Source organism: Megalops cyprinoides, chromosome 7 (genome assembly GCF_013368585.1).
Source record: "Megalops cyprinoides isolate fMegCyp1 chromosome 7, fMegCyp1.pri, whole genome shotgun sequence".
Taxonomy (NCBI): Eukaryota; Metazoa; Chordata; class Actinopteri; order Elopiformes; family Megalopidae; genus Megalops; species Megalops cyprinoides.
In genome coordinates, this window is record NC_050589.1 from 21,451,064 (window position 1) to 21,470,251 (window position 19,188).

General features: G+C 48.5%; 1 protein-coding gene across 1 annotated transcript in view; it reads left to right on the top strand.

Annotated features, from left to right (window-relative positions):
* Positions 1-1,598: 1,598 nt before the first annotated feature.
* sema3b (sema domain, immunoglobulin domain (Ig), short basic domain, secreted, (semaphorin) 3B) overlaps positions 1,599-19,188 on the top strand; it is a 40,955-nt gene continuing 23,365 nt past the window's right edge. Inside the window, exon 1 of the mRNA XM_036532515.1 lies at positions 1,599-1,687. The gene's annotated coding sequence lies outside the window, so the exon portion shown is untranslated. The remainder of the gene's footprint in view (positions 1,688-19,188) is intronic.

The following is a 19,188-nucleotide window of genomic DNA, read 5'->3' on the forward strand; positions in this document are numbered from 1 at the left end:
TTCAGTTGTTATTTCTCTATTACGGCTTTATTGTCATTATAACGTAAAGAGTGAAATTGCAGGAATTGACACAACTGTAGAGGCCATGTTTGTGCTGTAAACATTGAGGTGCAGGTAAAGGGTTCACTGGGTACCTGGCATCCCCTGGGCTGAGGAAGTGTGACATTATATACAGCTAGAAGGACAAACACAGACCCACACACACATGCACGCACATACACACCCCTACGTACACAAACAGAAATATGTGGATAAGGAGAAGGGCACTAATGCCAGTGATGCTTTCACATGGCGACACCCCGATTGTGTCCTGTGTCTGTGCGTCACCCTGGCTAGGCCATGTCAGGTGTCCAGGAGTCAGTCAGCAACTGTAAACACAGACACCAGCTTACGAGGGTGTCTGCCCTGGCTTTACACAGGAGGGAGAACAAAAGACACCGACATGTACCAGAGGTGAGAGGTGAAGCTGTTAACAGTGGCGGCGATATGACAATATGACGAGGTTGTTAAACGCCGAGCGCGACTGGTCGGGCTGAAATCAGCAGCGCTGTCTGGGACCGTGTGAGACGAGGAGGCTGGTGATAAGGAGAGCGCCGGGCACACCCTTGCTGTGGGGAGTTTCGCCTGTTTGACTCTGGCGGTTGGGGGCAGCTGGAAGGCGCCTGCGGGACGCCAGCCCATGGCCCCCTGTCTCAGTGTGTGTGCAGTGGAGCGGTCGGCTCCTGACACACACGTCACCCTCTGGTCCTCCCAAGGCTGAGGCGTGTCACGCCATCGTGTCGGGCAGCCGTGAGAGTGCCTGCGGTCCTCCCCCCCGGTCACGTGCTCCCGCGTGGAAGCGAAACACACGGTAAATCATTAATTACAGAAACTCAGAAACTCAAGGTGAGCTCAGACAGGACGGGGTGGGGCAAGGGAAGGTGAGGGGAGGGGCCTCTCTGACTGCAGCTTCCATGACCAGAACAGAACAGAACCGATGAACAGGGAACGCACTGTGCTCTCTACTGTACTGATGGGCAATGGGAGAGGCAGGGCTGGCTGAACAGGGCTAGATTAAAATGATAGAGAGTGAGAGAGAGTGAGGGAAACAGATTGGGTGTAGAGAGAGAGAGAGGGAGAGAGAGAGAGAGTGAGAGAGTCACCTCTGGACAGTCTCCACCCGTTGTAGCCTACTGCTGAGGAGGGAGGGGCCGTGAGAGAGGGAGGGGGGAGAGAGCACTGTGCAGTTTGAGAGAAAAAGAGAGAGCCAGAGAGAGAGGGAGAGGGAGGGAGAGACAGTCAGAGAGTGAGTCGCTCTGGTTGAAAAGCTGCTTCTGTGAGCTGTCCCACCACTCAGAAACCCTGTTCTTCCCCCTACGCAGCAGCCTTGAAGAGCCAGAGAAAGAAAGTGGAAAGTGAGAGAGAGAGACAGAGAGAGAGGACACTGATCTTTCACATTGGGACCTGGAATTCAGAAATTCGGGAGTCACACTTACACGGGTGTTCCAGTATCAGACACGCCTGCTCTACCCCCCCCCCCCAACACCCACCACCTCTGCCAGATCTTTATCTGTTATCCTTCCCGTGACGAGAAGCAGGCAGAGCTGCCGTTTGTGACTGCCAACAGACAGCGTTCTCCGGAAAGAGCCATGGCACCTGTCGGAGAGAGGGGGGCAGAGTGCTGAAGACACAGGGAGAGAGTGCAAAGGTGAGGGAGCCTGGCTGCTCTTGCTTCTCTTTTTCCTCTCAGCGGGTGTATCGGTGGCTGATGTTTTGGTTGAAGTCCTTGCTTGCAGTGGCACTGCCTGTACCTGAGCTGGAAGCGTTGTGGAGTAAACGTGTTGTCAGAGCAGAGAAAGTGATGTTTTAGGCTGGTTTCTGAATTTTATTTTACTTCCACCCTGTGACCTAGTCTAGCTACCACAGGATTCAACATTTTTTCTATACTCTAGGACAAGACCAGTTTTGCATTTACAGAATCCAACAGAGTATTTATTTTGTCAAGTGAAGATTTAAAAAAAAAAAGGTTGTACCCAGAGAGATACATTTTTAGTCTTTTATGCCAGATCCGTCTACAGCATACACTATTGGTTGTACACATTGAAGCCATCTGATTCATTTAGCATTAGCTCTGGTTTTAGATGTAAACAGCAATTGTTGACTGGTCTCTCTGTCAGCTCCTCATATGAAATCTATCAGCCATCAGCACTTCCCAAGTGTTCCTCTCCCCGTTTCTGCTGTCATGAGTTCCAGTTCCTGTGTCACATCTCTCCTTGGCCTCTGTGAAAAGATGTATAAAGGCAAGTTTGAGGCTCACATGGCCACTGGTGGAGAGCTTTGTGGAGACATTGAGTCTTTATGATCTGGGCTTAGTGGGAACCTTTCGCAGCTGACCGAGGGAAAAGGCTTCCCTGAGTGAACAGTGATGTCAGTTTTCTTTGTTTGAAATATTTAATCTGTGCTGTTGTGCCTCTGAAATATTGACTTTGTGATTGCTGGAGGGAGGGGGGCTGGTGAAAGAGTAAAAAGTCTCTTTCTCCATCTTGTAAAAAGGAAAAGGATGTCATCATCAACATTTCATGGGGCTTTTTTTTGCCAGGCAATTGAAAAGCGATAACCGTCATTGTATGATTCCCTAAAGCACGGCACATGTTATCCTTTCGAATCTTGCTATGCAAACATTTGTTCATTGGATTTATTTCATTTAATCTAAACTAAAACCACAATAACTGCTGCAACTGTTGTATGTTGAGAGTGGGTGTCTATATGGAGAATAAGTGTAATCAGCCTCTCCACTGTACTTTATAATGAGACTGCAGAGGCCACTGAAGAGAAGAGGCCATTTGTTAGAATTCAAGGACTCCATCGCATTTGCTTTGAGTGGCTTTACTGAATCAAAATTCACAACAGCGTTCTCTATAAACATAGCTGACTGTGTGTGTGTGTACCGTTAGATGTGTGCCTTTTGGTGTGCTTCTGTGTGTGTGTATACCTGTGTACCTGTGTTTGAATATATGTTTGTGTGTGTGTGTGTGTGTGTGTGTCTGTGTGTACATACCTGTGTTTGAATATATTTTGTGGTTGTTTGTGTGTGTGTGTGTGTGTGTGTGTGTACACTTGTGTGCCTGTGCACCTGAATGTCTGTGTTTGTTTGTATGTGGAGTGTGTCTGCGTGTTTGTGTGTTTGTATGTATGTGCGAGCATGTTTGTGTGTGAATGTATGTGTGAGTGTGTGTTTGTGTACATGTTGGTGTGCGTGTTGCATGTGTGCATTTTTGTATATTGCTGTGTGTGAGCAGTTGTCAACGCATGGAGTCTTTATTCTTTGATTCTCTCTTTGCAGTATACCATCTGGAAGTGCTGTTTTCTGTAGATTTGAGTGGTGGCCTCTGACAGCCAGCCTAAATCAAATTATGAGTTACATAATATGTATTACATGGTTTTTACTCATAACTATTGCATTACCTCCTTGTTTAAACTTTTTTTGTAAATAAATGTTTTATGTTTTAGTTTTACATGTTTTAGTTTTTCAGCATTACATGTAGGTAATGTATGCATGTAATGCTTACATTACCTCTCTCAGGGAGACGTTAACAAAGCTAGTCTCTTGGCTTCTGGTGATGTTCTTATAAAGGATTTTCTGAAAACATTCCAAACTAGTAAAACTGATTGCAATGGGACACAGCTTTTTAATTCTGGCTTTTATATCAAATTTGATGGATAAAGACTCTGGGTTAATAAAGTGCAGATCTGCTGATCAACAAAGGCATTACTCGAGACAAAACATTGGTTCTTACCATCTTTATTCAATGTAAATTGTGGTGAGAGAGTATACATCTGTCTTCATCTTCTTAGCATCAAATAAATTCAACATGAGGGTGAGTACTTTCACAGAGGCGTAGCACCGATTTTAATGGATCTTTTTACTCTCAAATCTCACAGAAAGATCCAGTCTGTTGGAGCGCAGTTGAGCGTCACGCACAATGGCAAATTACTTTGACACAGATTTATAATCCTGGAAAGCAGTGGGTGAGAAATTAAACCACCTTGGCATGCTGGATCCCCGTGCCGGCGGCTCCCCTGGTTGTCTTGGACACATTCAAGGGCTTTTTTTTTTTATCCCTGCCTCTTTTCCTTCTTTTCCATAATGCGGGGAGCTGTCCATCACCAGCAAGCCAGCCAGCAGTGCTGTAATTGTGCATTTATTTTTCACTCTGGGGGGATGTCAGGTCACTGTCTCAGTGGCACGGGCAGAGCTGAACTGGGGGCGGGGAGTGGGGGTTGGGGGGGCTCCATCACCTTGAACTTGGAGGAGTGGAAATGAAATTACTGAGGCCTTACAGCCGGATTGGGGGGGAAACAAAACCCCCACCCACCCACCCCCCAAGCCCCTCTGTTCCCAGGGGGTGCGCTTACCAGGATTCCCGGGCTTAGTGGAAACGGATTTGGCATCTGCGGCATGCGCCAAAGAGATAACGAGACGGGGCCCCTGTGACGCGCTGGTGAGCACATTCCACCTGTCATGCCCCCCGCCTGGGTCACCAGCGGGGCTGCGGGTTTGAGCTCCAGGGCTGTCACACTCAGGGGCACTGAGCTGCTGGGTCGCCTGTTCTAGCCCACGGGCTGGTTTAAACCCACATGCATTAAGGTTGTCCACACATTTAGAGCTGAGACAGGGTTACAGATGCTTCTATCTAGCATGTATTTATGCAGCTGCTGCGTCTAGATGTTGTGCATCCAACCTGCCCCACAGAGGACCTACTGGCACCATGTTCACACTGTAAGTCTGGAATGTCATTTAGTGAGAATTTAGAGATTCTCTGCAGCAGAATGCTTTTCCTCCCCATTACACATTCACCTGCAATCTCTCTGCCATGCCTTAACATGCAAATCCCAGTCGGTCTTCCCTGGATTACTGACAGCAGATGAAGCAAGCTGCGGGTCTCTGAGATCTGGGCTTGTATAACGATTGTTCATTAATTCTTTATTCAAGTGCGCCGTCACTTCTGTCCACCGCGCTAATCGATGCAGTGTAATTACTCTGTGGATCTGAAACAGGGAGGCGCCGGCTGGAACAGAGCACCCAGGTGTGGGTCTCGTGCTGGTGCCCACAGTTTCCTCGTTCTCCCGGAACACCAGAGGAGAGACGAGGTGGTCCCGTTTGCCCCTGCCTGCCACGCACCGCCTGCGCTCCACATGCTGGCTGCCGCCCCCCTCTCCCCCTCCCCGCCCCCCTCCCGGCCCCTCCTCCGACGGCTCCCACGCCTGTGGAATCCCTGCCAGAGGTAATCAGCCTGCGGCCGGGCCTGTTCTGCATGGCATATCCTCTTCAGCGAGGAGATGGCTTTTAGCCGGCTGAGAGACTCAGCCCGCAAAGCCTGTTAATTGCACTGCTCCCATGGGGGAAGTGGAGGGGTATAGGGGGTGGAGGTAGTGCGCTGTGCTTCATTTCTAATTTGGTTTTGCTGTGATAACCCCCCCACCCCCACCTTTCCCCCCCACACACACAGGCGCTTAACGCTGTCAGTCTCCCAGCTGCTGCCAGGGGTAACAGAATCTGAGTGAAGGTGAACCCTTCCATGTAGAGTGGGGGGCGGGGCAGGGATTGGGCATATAGAGCAGGAATGAGACAAGACTTTAAGGGCTTATCAGATTCCCCTACAACAGCAATAACACTGGGGATGATACTGTATTCGTATGTTATTATGCAGCTTTTTTGCAGTTGTATCTGATCAAATTACTAAAATATCATGGCGGTTTGTTTGACTTGGGATTTGCGTGTTTGCGTGTTGTGGTTTGCATTTCTCTGGTAGTAGGTAATATATTGTAGATAGCTCTGTTTGGCAGCCATATCAAACCTTAGATTAAAAGGCACAGTATGCACCGACTCTCCTAATGTGCTGTGATGAAACCAGTGTTATGGGTGCATGTAGAGAAATTAGATCTGACTCTGCTGGGGAAGGTGTGTGGAAAGTATGTGGCAGGTTGTGTGCGGGGGACACTGGGCAAGGTGTTTTGAGGATAGGGGACAGGCTGTGTAAGGGGATGGAAAAATAGGGAGGGTGTGTGGAGGGATGGACAGGTGGGGTAGGAGAGAGGGGTGCTGGCAGAGTGATCTTAATAATTTGCACGCAGAGATATGTTAATCTCTGCAGCAAAAATGAGAGCGGCAGCTGTGATCGGTGGTCTTTGAGTCTCAGGAAAACGAGTTGATCCAGTATTGGTACCTGCGGGGAAGAGTGCACGCCGTTCCCGAACCCCTCAGGAATGCACCCCGTAATGGCCGCCTTGGAGACGGGAGTGAGAGAGAGCGAGGGGAAAGCTTCAGAGCGTAGCAGGACCTGTGCTTGCTCTGCTTTAAGCCTGCGGCGGGCGGCATTAGTGTCGTATTGTTGCTCTTTTGTTATCTGTTGGCCGCGTGGAGGAAAAAGCATCGCAGGTATGTGCGGCCTTATTTGCGGATGAGGGCTTTTCTGGAGCGGCCCTTTTTTTGGAGAGGCTCTTGATTGGGATGTGTGAAAAGAACGCTGACCCGTGGCCATGGAGGCGAACAGAGGGCGCCTTTGTCTACCGTGCCGTGTGTCCGCCGCGCCCCTATCCAGAGCCCGGCTCATTAACCATGTTGGGACGTCGGGGCGGGGCGTGGAGGGGCGGACATCCTGGCGAGCTCTCCCTCGGTGATTAAAAAGAGGGAGTGCGAGCGGGACGCCTGCGATTGATTGCCTGTCCGCAGAATGTGATTGCTGATGGGATTACGAGGTTTGCAGAGCTGGGGGAGGGCAGTGACGGATTACCTGGAGATGTGTCGGAGCAGGCTGGCGTGTTTGGCTTTGCTCGAACGTGACGGCAGATCGCGCCGTCCCTTAACGAGGCTGGATCGGAGAGTGAGTTGATCTTTGTCGCTGATTGAGCGGAGGTGGGGGGGCGGGGGTGCAGGTGACCTGCAGGCTCCCTGTCGCGGCCAGGGCCAAAGCAAATGTGTCCCCCCTGCCCCAGAGAAGCGTTTAATTATCCAATGAATCACTTACTGCAATTGATGTCACACCGTGGACAGATTGAAGCAGTGTGACTGAGGACCTAATAAGTTGCAACACACAATGCTCAGAAGCCTGTCTGCGCAGCACAGATGCATTTCCTCTCTGCAGAACCGTGCTTTGACCTCTAACAACCTTCATTAAAAAAAGGAGCGAACCTAAGAGACGGACCTACACTTTTTTTTGACCCGATACACCACACAGACAGCCATACGTACCGGCACTATACATACACACCTCAACGCTCACTCACTGACACAGTGAAGCAAAGTGAAGATTCCTTTCTCTCCTTCTGTCTCTGAACTGTGCTGACCCCCACCCACCCCCCTCACCACAACAGAGATCAGCTCGTTCTTCATCCCAAACCACACACGCATGCATACATTCACACGAGGGAGGGAGGAATGACAAAGCTGTGAGCCGTCCTTGCATTGTGGGGACGAGGGCCTTGGGGACCAGTGAAGGCCTGCCTGTCAGGGTGATTGGAAAGTATCCTTTTCTCATCTCCGAGTGAGAATAAACACCCTCGGGGGGGACGCGGTCACACAGCCGGCTGCCGCTTAGTGGGAGCTGTCAGATTTTGACACTGCTGCCCATTTTATCATCCCTCCATCTGACCCACCTGTAGGGGTATCGTTGGGGGTTGGGTTAAAATACAAATCTCAGCGGCTCCCATTAAACTGTCTACTCCCCCTCTTCAGAGTGATTATATCAGTGCCTTCTCTGGTCAGAGATAAAACTGACCAGTGTTGCCCAATTATGCAGCATGTAAAAACTTCACCTGAAGCCTCTTACTCCTCATTTACCAGTGTGACCTTAAATCTCTTTAAGCACCTACGTTGCTTTCATGCATGTGCGGTATGCCTTGCAGTGCATACAGAGATAAAGTCAGAAGTAGGAAAGATGAGAGAGAAAAAGAGAGAGAGAGATAGAAGGAAGGAATATGCAGAAGCAGTGGGTATTTAAATCTGGCCCTGATTTTTGCACTGCATTACCTGACATAGAAAAGTCATTAACTATTGTGTCTAATGGCTCTCAGATGTCCTTGTGAATTAGCTAATGCGCATCAGTACAGTGCAGCTCATGGGACTGTTCACACAGGAATATCACTGACACAAGGCCATTCAGAGCTGCATTTTTAAGGCCCGCATCCTCAGACAGCTTGTAACTAATAGAATATGACATGTAAGCGTATGATGCCTGGTACACAGTAAAAGCAGTTATGCCATCCCTTCCTCAAAGACCTAGTTCTTGAAGAAAAAAGTATTACTTAGTTTTAATAAGCATGAAAGGAAAAGTTGTCTTTCACAATTTGTTTCGCTCTCTGGAAGAGTGTTAATAGTGCTGTATGTGTACAGTATATGTGCTAGACATAACTATTACAGTAACAGGGAAAAGCAGTTACCTGCTGAAGTAAATGATTACCGTTTGGAGGAGATTATGCGCAAAGTGGTGGAGAGCCTCCCACGCTGTGACTGGAAGTTCTCTGGAACTACAGCCTTGATTCCGCAGAAACTGAAATCAGCAGCACCCCAGGGTCTGAAGTAACCCAATACGCTACAATCACCACATCTAATCTCAGAGAGAGTCCTACTCTAATGGATGGAGCTGGGAGCCCCAAAACCCTAGGGTGCTGAGAGGGGACTTCCACACAGTGAACAACCAGGGGAGGCAAGACTGGGCGAGGATGCAGAAAAAAGGCAAGACAACAAAGAAGAATGCAGTGAATTTTTATGGAGGAGGTGGGCAGTGAGGCATTCTGGAGACAGGCTAAATGGGGGGGGGGGGGGGGGGGGGCTGTACTGCTGAGGCGGAGATTGGACAATAAAGCAAATTCCAGGCGACAGTTTTTCTAAAACTTCCTTGAATAACTTCCTTGAAGAATTCTAGAAGGCCTCCAGCTTCCTCCCCTCTCGTCTTGTGGCTTGATTTTTTTTAAAGCTGTGTTTTAATTTGGCTATTCTGTTTCAACTAACAGATTCAAATGTGTGATCATTGTGCGTGCATGCATGTGTGTATGAGTGCATGTGTGTTCTTCATATGTATATGCTGGTGTGTGCTTCTGACACTTTTCAGCTACGATGCCTCGTGTATGTCATGTATACACTCCTGTTCTTTTTTTGCCTTAGTTCCTTGGCTTTAATTTGATTGTCAGTAATGGGAGCTGTAACTGTTATCTTGTTACTAGAGCAGCCCTACCACAGCCAGAGAGTTGCTTATTATACAATAACATGCAGTGCTTTCCCCCCACTCACAGTTATTTAATGGAAGTGTCCGAGGTTCGTCACAGTGCAGAGAAAGTCCAATCCTCCTCCACACAAACCCATCACAAGGACACGTCCATTATCTTACAAGGCCACACCCCCTCAATGTAGACGAGCTCCACCCACATCTTCAAGTGCCACCAGCTTCATCATAGTGATGGCAAGAACACCATGTGCTCTTCGTGGGGTACACCTTTCACTGATCACATCATTGACCAGGTCTTATAAACATTGCAATGGGCCCAAAGGTGCACATGTATATATATCGTGCTGTGCTGCACACCAGTACACTACAGAACTCTGTGTGGTATTGTATATGTTACATGTATGAGAAGTAACACGGGAACTGTTAACGTCATTACGTTATGCAATGGACTAATATACTTGAGAAAAATGAAAGCACGGCTTTGTGACTATGCAGTGCTTGTTGAGGTAAAAAAGGGCTTCTTTCAGTATCAGTCTGCGAGCTGACAGCATCCCCTTTGTTGACTTGTCCATTAGGGGACTGTAAAGCCCTGTTTTCACAAGTGGTGAACAGAGGGTGTTAAAGCGGGAAATAAAAATGGTTTTCATTTGTTGTGAATGGGCTCACTACCAACGAGCAAGGGGCGGAATGGCGGAAGAGGCCTGTGGGCAGATTTCAGAGTGATTTCCTCTGAATTTTTCGTCAGGTCTCCCTCTAAGGCAATCCTCCCACAGTGTGACTGAAGCCATGATGTCAGCCATGCTTTGTAACTCTGAGCGGCCTGGAATCTGCGAGGGTTCCGTCCGCTAGCGCAGTCTAAAAAAGGTCTGCTGCGTGTCTTGCTCTCCACTCTTAACATTTATGGCTTGTATAAACAGGGTGCCAGAGCTCTGTGGTCAGTAGTGTTATAATGGGGTCATGCTCAGGCTGGCTTGCTTCTCGGCCTTGTGGGTATCGGTAGCAGAGCTATTCTGTTTCTCCAGCTGTGAAGAGCTCACCATCTCCTTCGCCGTGTCCAAACGTGTCCATCACCCTCCTCATCTTCGGTCAAACTGAAATTTCACTTAGTGTTGTGGCCTTTGCTACAGGGTACTTTGCAGCCCATATCACAGAGGTGATTCACAAATAATAATTAAATGTATTACAGGAGGAAAGGATACAGTAGTATTCTGTAGCAACGTCAAAGATAAAAACAGCTGATTGGATGAGATAAACATAATAATAACATAAATAGAACAGACAGTAACAACAAAATTAACCCATATTTTATGAAATGATAAAACAATGGTAACGTACAAATAAATAATACATTTCATTTCATTTCAATTCCAATTAAAAATGCAATTACAACATGACAGACAGTTCAATAGGTTTAATTAGTCTGATTAGATCCTCTTTGTGGTTCTGTGCACGTTCATTTAGCCGGCACGCTGTAGCTTTAATTAGCCTATTTAGATCCCATTTGAAGCCTCCTCTTTGACAGTCTCTCAAGGGTCCCTCTCTGAAGCTGGAAACTCCCAGTGCTCTGGGTCTAATACAGAGCCCGTCCCATCGGGGGTTTGAACCAGCGACCTTCCTGACTGAAATGCAAATAAGTCAGCAACAGACATTAAAGCTCACTGTGTGGAGGTCCTGGGCCCTTGCAGAAGACTAATCAAACTCAAATAAAGCAGGCTTGCTGTGGATTGTGATGGAGGGGGGAGTGGCTTAGATGTGTGAGCTGTGGGGTTTGGGAAATTGGGAGTGGCCTTTTTGTGAGTTGTGATGGGAGGGGTTGGTGTTGCTTTGTGAGCTGATAGCTAGGGGTGTGGTCTTTTTTGTGAGTTGTGATGGGAGGGGTTGGTGTTGCTTTGTGAGCTGATAGCTAGGGGTGTGGTCTTTTTTGTGAGTTGTGATGGGAAGGAGTGGCATTTCTTTGTTAGCTGAGGGACAGGGGTGTTGTCTTTTTGTGGGTTGCTATGGGAGGGTGCAGGGGTTGCGGTTGTTGTGAGGAGTGCTTGCATGTGCTGTCAGTCTGTTGTAAAGAGTAGAGTTTGGACTTGCAGTGTGTCATTACAGTTCCAGTCTCTGGCAGGTCTACTAATACATGGGAGACTGACTTCAGGGGGGTATGTGTTTTTTATGAACCTAAGTCTTCAGAGAACTTGTTCTCAAGGACAATATGAAATAGACACAGTGCATCAAGCCAGCAAGTTGTCATTTTGTCAAGCGAGTAATTAATTTATTGAGCCAGCAAGGTAGGGTGCTTCAGTCATCTGCGCTCTGCTGGTAGGCTGTGGTTGATTTGTTGTGAACAATGTGGAACATCGTTCGTTCATATTTCATGTTGGCCTATTTGTTTGACAACACACACACTGTTTTTGTAGTGCTGGTATTATGGTCATCACTGTTTGTTTTGACAATGACTCCCAATGCACAGGAGGGCCACAGAACAGGTAATAAAGCACTTTTACGTTGGCCTTGTACCCGTAAAATCTTCATCACTGTGGCTCGCAAGCTGAATCCCCCCACCTCGCCACCCCCGCCACCCCAGCCACCTCCGCCTCCTTCTCTTGTAATGACAATGGCACGGTTCCCTCCTGTATCCAGGACTCTGGAATGCACGCCTGTCTTTGTGAAGTGCTGACGCGCGCACATTGTTTTCCCCGTGCCCCATTGAGGAGGGCCCGCGTCTAATCCAGCCTGTCCCGCACCTCCCTGGAGGCGCAGGGGCTGCGGGTTCGAGGACAGGGGCATCAGCAGCCCTGCTGGCGCGCCACCGGATGCGTCACGGTTTCCAGTTTGCTTTTCATTTCCCTACGTGACTGCGCGGCCGCATTCCGCCCCGACCACCGTGCCCCGTGGTGCGGATCTCGGAACGGCAGCTTAAACACCGTAACGCAAACACGCCGTTCCGCTGACGGGGGTGGGGGGTTTGCGGGAAAGAAATGACTGCCGCTTTATTTGGTCCGTTCGGCCCCCCCTGCTCTTTCCTTCCCCCCTGCTCTGGGAAAGAGAGCTTCCCGAACAGGCCCTAAGTGTTTGTGTTAAACGGTTCACTGCCGTCAGCAATCAGCCTTCCGGCCCTCTGGGTAAAGTCAGCACAATTTTATGAGGAGCTGAATTCCGGCCTCTGATTGGCTGCGGGCAAGAACGGTTTGACTTTCTCCCAATGGATAATACAGGTGAATGAGTGTTCATGAACCCCCAGTTTGCCTGAAAGCTGAAGGGAGGAGAGGAAAAGAGAGGAGACAGAAATAGAAGAGAATTGGGGAAGCTGACTTCCTCCACACCGTAGCAAGGAGTATTTCACTGGCCTATCTCTTATTTCGCTCTCTCCATTTATCATTCCCATCCAGGCCCCCGCAGTCCCATGGCTCCTTGTATGGAGATCCCATTTAGGAGATGTCTCTGAGGCCTCCTTATCCCTCGTGCAGAGCCCCAGTACCCTTTTGCCCTAGAGGCCCAGGCCCTCTCTCGTTCCTTGAGTGGCACAGGTTTTTTTTTTTTCAAACGTAATCATTTTTCCGGCATCCACACAGTGCAGCGCTCTTCTAAACTCTCTTGGGACTGTCCAGTTGGGGGAATGTCCTGAGCTGCTCAAAGGGCGGGTCTCTCAAAACCCATCACTCGCTCCTTCAGCTCTGTAATTCCTAATGAGACCCGAGTGACCTCCGTGCAGAGGGGTGACAGCCGAACCTTCACTCAGCTATGGTCAAATTCAGAGCCTCGTGATCATGTTATGCAATGTTTAGACTGAAGTATAAATACATTGTCCGAACATAATTTGCGTCACTTTTTTTTCCTCGCAGAAATGCCAAGGTACGAAAGAGCACATTTTCCACTGTTACTCCACTGTGTTTCCATAGATGGTAGGGCTATTCTGTTATTCTAAAAAGAGAAAGTGAGATACAGATATGGAGAGAGAGAGAGAGAGAGAAAGATGGAGAGAGAGATGGAGAAAGAGAGAAAGAGAAAGTCACACACAAATGGACAACAGCTGTGAGAAGTGACACATCACCCGGCCCTGAATCCAGGAATGTGCTCTCTTTTGGCCTTCTCAGAAATGGCATTCTGCTCCAAACAGCTGTGGGATAAAGAGGCACCCATCAAGATTTTGAAATATCTGTCTTATCAAAACTGTAACTTAGCCTTTGGACACTTTGGTTTTTATTTGGGCATTCTCTCGTCAGTGTTGCATCAGCTTCCTGCTCTCTGCAGTCCAGTGTTTAAACTGCTTTGTTGTTCCCTCTCAGCTGTCGCCCTGGCACTCTGAAGATGTGAGGTTAGCCATGTGCGGAACTGTGGCAGCACTGAGGGTTATGGACGGGACTTTGAATGAGATAGTTTGTTGTTGATGTGCGTTCACTGGCCGGCTACCTGTGGCTGCTGTTGCCAAAGATAGCGGCCAAGCATGCAGAGTCACTTTGGAAACAATGAGAGAGTGCTGAAATGGCCTCCTGGCTTCTCCTGCCAATGGGCTTGGTGTATTTGTGAGTGTCAGGTCTGATTGTGCATCAGTGCATGTGTGTGCGTGTGTGTGTGTGTACGTGTGTGTGTGCGTGCTCATGTGCAGTACGTGTATGGGAGCGTGTGTGGTTGCACGTGTCTGTTTGAAGTCATTTTATCGGCTTACAAATTGGCAGCAGATAAAAAAGTTTGCTGTTTTCGGTACAACTTTACATTAATTCCAGACAAGCTGTGGTCCTGGAGAAAACAAGGCAATGTGCTATCAGTCAATGTCTGTCCACACCACCCCTAATTCTGGCTTGTGCTCTTTGATTTCAATGCAATTTAATCATAGCTGTTCCTGCGTTGATACAGGGTGTTTTCCCAAAGGGTGTTTCCCAGCCGTAGTATATCACACACCTTCTGTCAATCTTGCGTGTCAGCAAAGCAACGCAATAAAAGTGAGCCGAGGCCTTCTGAAGGCACTTTGGTGAGTGGCTCTGCTTTGATTAGGCTGCAGCGCGGAGGGTTCGGAGGCAGCGCGGGGGGTCTGGTTCCTCTACCCCCAACTTCTCAACCATGGGTGCGCCATCCATCACTGTCCCGACCTTCAATTGCCTTTAATTATGTTTTAAAAGAGGGGATTTCTGCCTCTGATACCTTAGCCAGCACCCCAGTATTCTGTGTGGCTTACAGAATTTACAGCTCTGTCTGACCCTCCCTCACTCCTTTTATCTGGAAAGCAATAAATAAAAAATAAAAAATACATATATAATAAACCATTTTTTTCACACACACACACACACACAGATACACACGTATATGTGTGTGTGTCTGTGTGTGTATATATGTGCATATGTGTGGGTGGATGGGTGGGTGTTGCATAATTGTGTCCCATTAGTTACACCATAAGAGGATGAGTAGCCCACACAGTGGAGATGGCTCTGCGTTTGTACTGTAGTGCAGCAGCAGGTACCTCTCCCAGGGGATGGGGACGGGAACGCTGTACTGAAATTCCCTCATCGCTGAGCGTGGCGGGGGCCTTAGGAGCTGGCTCCCTGGGGGGGTCGGCGAGCCTTCAGCCCACACCGCTATTCATTTCATTTTGAGTGTGCTGAGTGAAACTGTCTGTTTGGATCAGAGGCGTTTGGAAATAGCTGCTTTCCACCACCTTCCTCTGGTATTCCCTTAACAAGACAGCCCTGTGGCCTTGGCACAGTGTCACCTCAATGGCCCTCATCACACAGTCATAACATCTGAGAGCGTGTGCGTCTGCTCCCACCTCCCCCCTCTATATGACGTACAGGCAGCCCTCCAGAGCAAGCCAACAGGGAGCACACAAGGGTTTACACTGGTGTCATACAGAGCAGTGCGCTCTGACACTCCCATAACACTCCCATAACAGGGCATTGTCACAAGCCCACCTGTCCTCCCTGTTGCTGTGTGACATGCATGTGTGAGTGTGTGTGTGTGTGAGAGAGAGAGAGAGAGAGACAGAGAGAGAGAGAAAGAGAGAGATAGAGAGAGAATGTGTATTTGCTGCCTTTGAAGGACTTATATATTGACAATGTTAAAAACATTTCATATTGTATAAACTGTGTAATAGTAAAATTTAATGAATATGAAATACATTTTAAGCCCCAATGTTCTACACCTAATGAAGTTACCATACTATACGTGATCCACCTTCTCAGTCAGTGCACACATCATTTAGCCTCTGTGTCTGGTTTCTCTATTAGACTGAAAGGAAAGCCTTGACTGAGCAGGGGCGATTGTAAGCATTTGGCAGCTTGTTTTAACGTGGCCTCCACACCGCATACCCTTATCCCCTCAACAATGCAACGTATGTGAGAGAGAACTGACACTGTAGCAAAGTGCAGGGGGATCAGGGACTACATTCATGTGTGTGGGAACAGGCTCTATTGTGTGAGGGAATAGGCACTACTCTAGTGTGTGAGAAAACAAAATATATTGGTGTGTGAGGGAACAGCCACTACCTTAATGTGTGAGGGAACAGGCACCATATTAGTGTGTGAGGGAACAGACACTACCTTAACGTGTGAGGGAACAGGCATCATATTAGTGTGTGAGGGAACAGACACTATATTTGTGTGCATGGGAACATGTTCTATTGTGAAAGGGAATAGACACCACATTAGTGTACTGGGGAAGTAAGATTACATAAGTGTGATTTGGTCTGGAGTTGTCTTGATCTGGAGCACTCCAAGAGCCGATTCCTCCCATGTTATTTCTACCCTTGTGACCCCTGCATTGTGGCCACGCCTCATTCACAGAGGCTTGATGTAAGACGATATTGAAATCACACAGGTCTTCAGACTGGGGAGGGAAACCGCATTCCCAGGTGACCGCGGCTCTTTGCGACAAGGTGAGCGTGACGAGCCGTTAAGCTCCTGCCACGTTTAAGGGTGCGGTAATCCCTCGGCTGTGACCCCATACCTGGCAGACGGGTGGAGGAGCAGGCTCCAGTCCCGGCCCACATCAAAGGGGGGAGCAGATTAAGGTTGAGTGGACCCCAGGGCACACCTCAGCCCTCCATGGGCCCCCTCACTTGGAGGATTATCTCTCCGGACCCTGCTACTCAGAGGCCAGTGGGTCACCCCTGCAAGCTCAAGCAGGCCTGGGCAGAATGGTCTGGCTATGGGAGGGAGAAATGGAGAATCTGGGCGTGACTGAGAGGAGAAAAAGAAAGTGAAGAGAAGGGGAGAGAGGAGAGAGAGTGAGGGATGAGCAGAGGAGAGGAGGGAATGGCAGGGAAGGGAGACAACTGGGGAGAACAGGGAGGGAGAGACAAGGAGGAAAGATTTTTTTTACCATAAATGTCTTGATTTTTACAATTCATAAAACATATGTTGTGTATTGTTTGCCAGCTCTTCAGCATACAGGTTATTTCTTGCTTCTGAATCCATGCTTAACCCAGTGAAGTGTATCTTTCTTATCATGCCCTTGTTTATTTTGCAACCCTTGTATGGCAGTGACCTCATTGCCTTTACTCATTTATCTATTTATACATGTAAGCATGTAATGAAAAAAAAGGCATAAATGTCAGATGTAGTTTATGATGTGACTCTGCCTTTTGGAATTACAGTCGCTTATCAAATCACTGCTGTTGCTTGTTTGGGGTCAATTGGATTTGGGGGTTAGATGAGATTAGACGTGGGGTGACACAGCTGTAATGTAATGGATCTCCTCGCAGCAGTGCTAATGATCTACTTAGCCCTGGAATTTATTTTATGTCATATTTCTGTGTCTCAGCTCAGTGCAGCCATCCCTGTAATTACATTAATGTCCCTACAAGATCAACTGGTCTTCGTGATTGGCAGAGAGGGCTTTGTCACTCTCCTTCGTTGGTGCTGTATCGGTTACTTCATAATTTATGTACTCAGGGAGGGCAATTTATCATTGGTGCTGAAGCTATTTATGCCTGAGTGATAGTAGGTATAACAGCAGCATCCCACATAGTAGTCAAACAAAAACCCTTATGCTCGCCATCCATTGCTGCTAGCATTCCTCCACACAGCTGCCCTTCTGTGTGGAGTGGGTACAATTAATAGCATGCTGTTGGTCTAGGCAGAGTTATGGGTGAGAAGGGTGTGTGTGTGTGTGTGTGTGTGTGGTCAATGTACCATCTGCAGATGACCCCCTGGGGCAAACAGAGCTGTTACATCTGACCTGGGTTTGACTTACAAAAACATCCCAAAGGATAATCTGATCAACTCATGTAACATTTTTTCAAAGCATGGTAATCAGGCCAGCCACAATGTGCTCAGTGCTCATGGGGCTGTAGCAATGCAGGCATGGTGGTGACGTTGTCTTTGACCTATCCGTTGTTATGTCTACGCAGTAGTTTGCGGCGGTGTGCAGTTTTGTACTGTACACTGTGTTTGGGTTCTGGTTTTATAATGGCTGAATTCATTGAGGCAACCATTTCCTGTAAGTGCCGCTACTCCCCTGTCCCTCCCCACCACAGCATGATTGATGTGAATACAGTCCGTTGAAATGGTTTTTCCCAGAGGAACAGAGGTAGGGAGGAAGCCCTGTGTGTGGCGCACAGTAGAGGTACCACAGAGAAGGCAGGAAGCTGCTGCTGGTGACCAGTGACCTCTATCCAGGGTGGCGTTGTGTCCCCGCAGCGTCTGTGATCCGCTGCCCTGGGAGGTCTGTGTGGACTGGAGGTCTCAGAGGCATGCAGACGTTACAGCGGAGTATTTGATAAAAACAACAAAAAATGAGATTTTGTAAATAATGGGGGGAAGAAAGGAATGAAGCATGATTGTAAATGCATTGATTCATGTGGCTGTTCATTTCCTACCATACCTACATTGCCATGTTATTTCTAATAATGCACAATTTATATTCTAGTAGGTTTTTTGTGCTTTTTGGGTATGTTGCAGTTGTTGCACATGCTGCATCAATGGGCCAATAAAATCCATCGGGGGCCGAATATGTTATTGAGAGACTGTAAGGTACCCTCAGCAGCTGATTGTTTTTCCTTTCAGTTTTCAGATTTCGTTACCTCCAGTTAATCCACTGGAACCACAGAAGGGTCAGAGGGTCCCTCCCATGGAGGTTTAATTTACTTTGAAATGCTCAGTGATGGAGCTGGGGGTTTCCGCAATGTGCCTGACCAGCCTGGCTCTTCTGCTCCGGCCATCCCTGGCCAGCAGCCACCCCTCCCTGTCTGCGCTTTTGGACACGGAAGGGGTCCGAAACAAAAGGCGGCAGTGTAGCATAGTGGTAAGGAGCAAGGCCGGTAACCGAAAGGTTCCTGGTTGGATTCCCCACTGGGGCACTGCTGCTGTACCGTCAGGCAAAGCACTTAACCCAGAATTGCCTCAGGAAATATCCATCTGTATAAGTTAACATAAAATTTAAAATTTGTTGCTTATGCAAGTCATACTGCATAGGAACGTTTGCTAAATGAGAGTAATGTAATGTAATTTAAAGGGGCCGGGAGCGGCCAGCGCGTTCGGCTGCATGTGCCGCTCCGGCGAGGACACCGGGGCTCAGCTGGTGGTTAGCGAGGGGATGCAGGGAGGACTCGCTGCCATCTGAACTGACAAGGGGCGCGAGCACAGGGCCCGTCTGATCCGAGCTGCTCGTTCCACCGCTCAGCGGACGGCAGCGCGAGAGAGCGCCTGCTGAATGGAAAGGGAGCCTCTTACTGCCCTGGGTGGTGTGTGCATCATTAAAACAGAATACCAAGTTTGTCACCTTCCTGCCACGTTCATTTCCCAGACCTGTGCAACCCAGGCACAGAGAACCAGTGCCGCAGGCGAGCATATTTACACTCCATTCCCAGACGCGTAATTTACGGCCCTGAATTTCTGTGGTGTCAAGTGGTGAATGTTATTTCTATCTGTCTCTTTCTCTTGCTTTATCTCTCTCTCTCTTTCCCTGCCAATCTGATGCTCTGGCCTCCCTTCCAAACCTGCAGATCCATAGCACCTCCTCCCCTGCCTTCCCAAAGCATGTTTGCCTGTCGCCTGCAGTCAGAAAG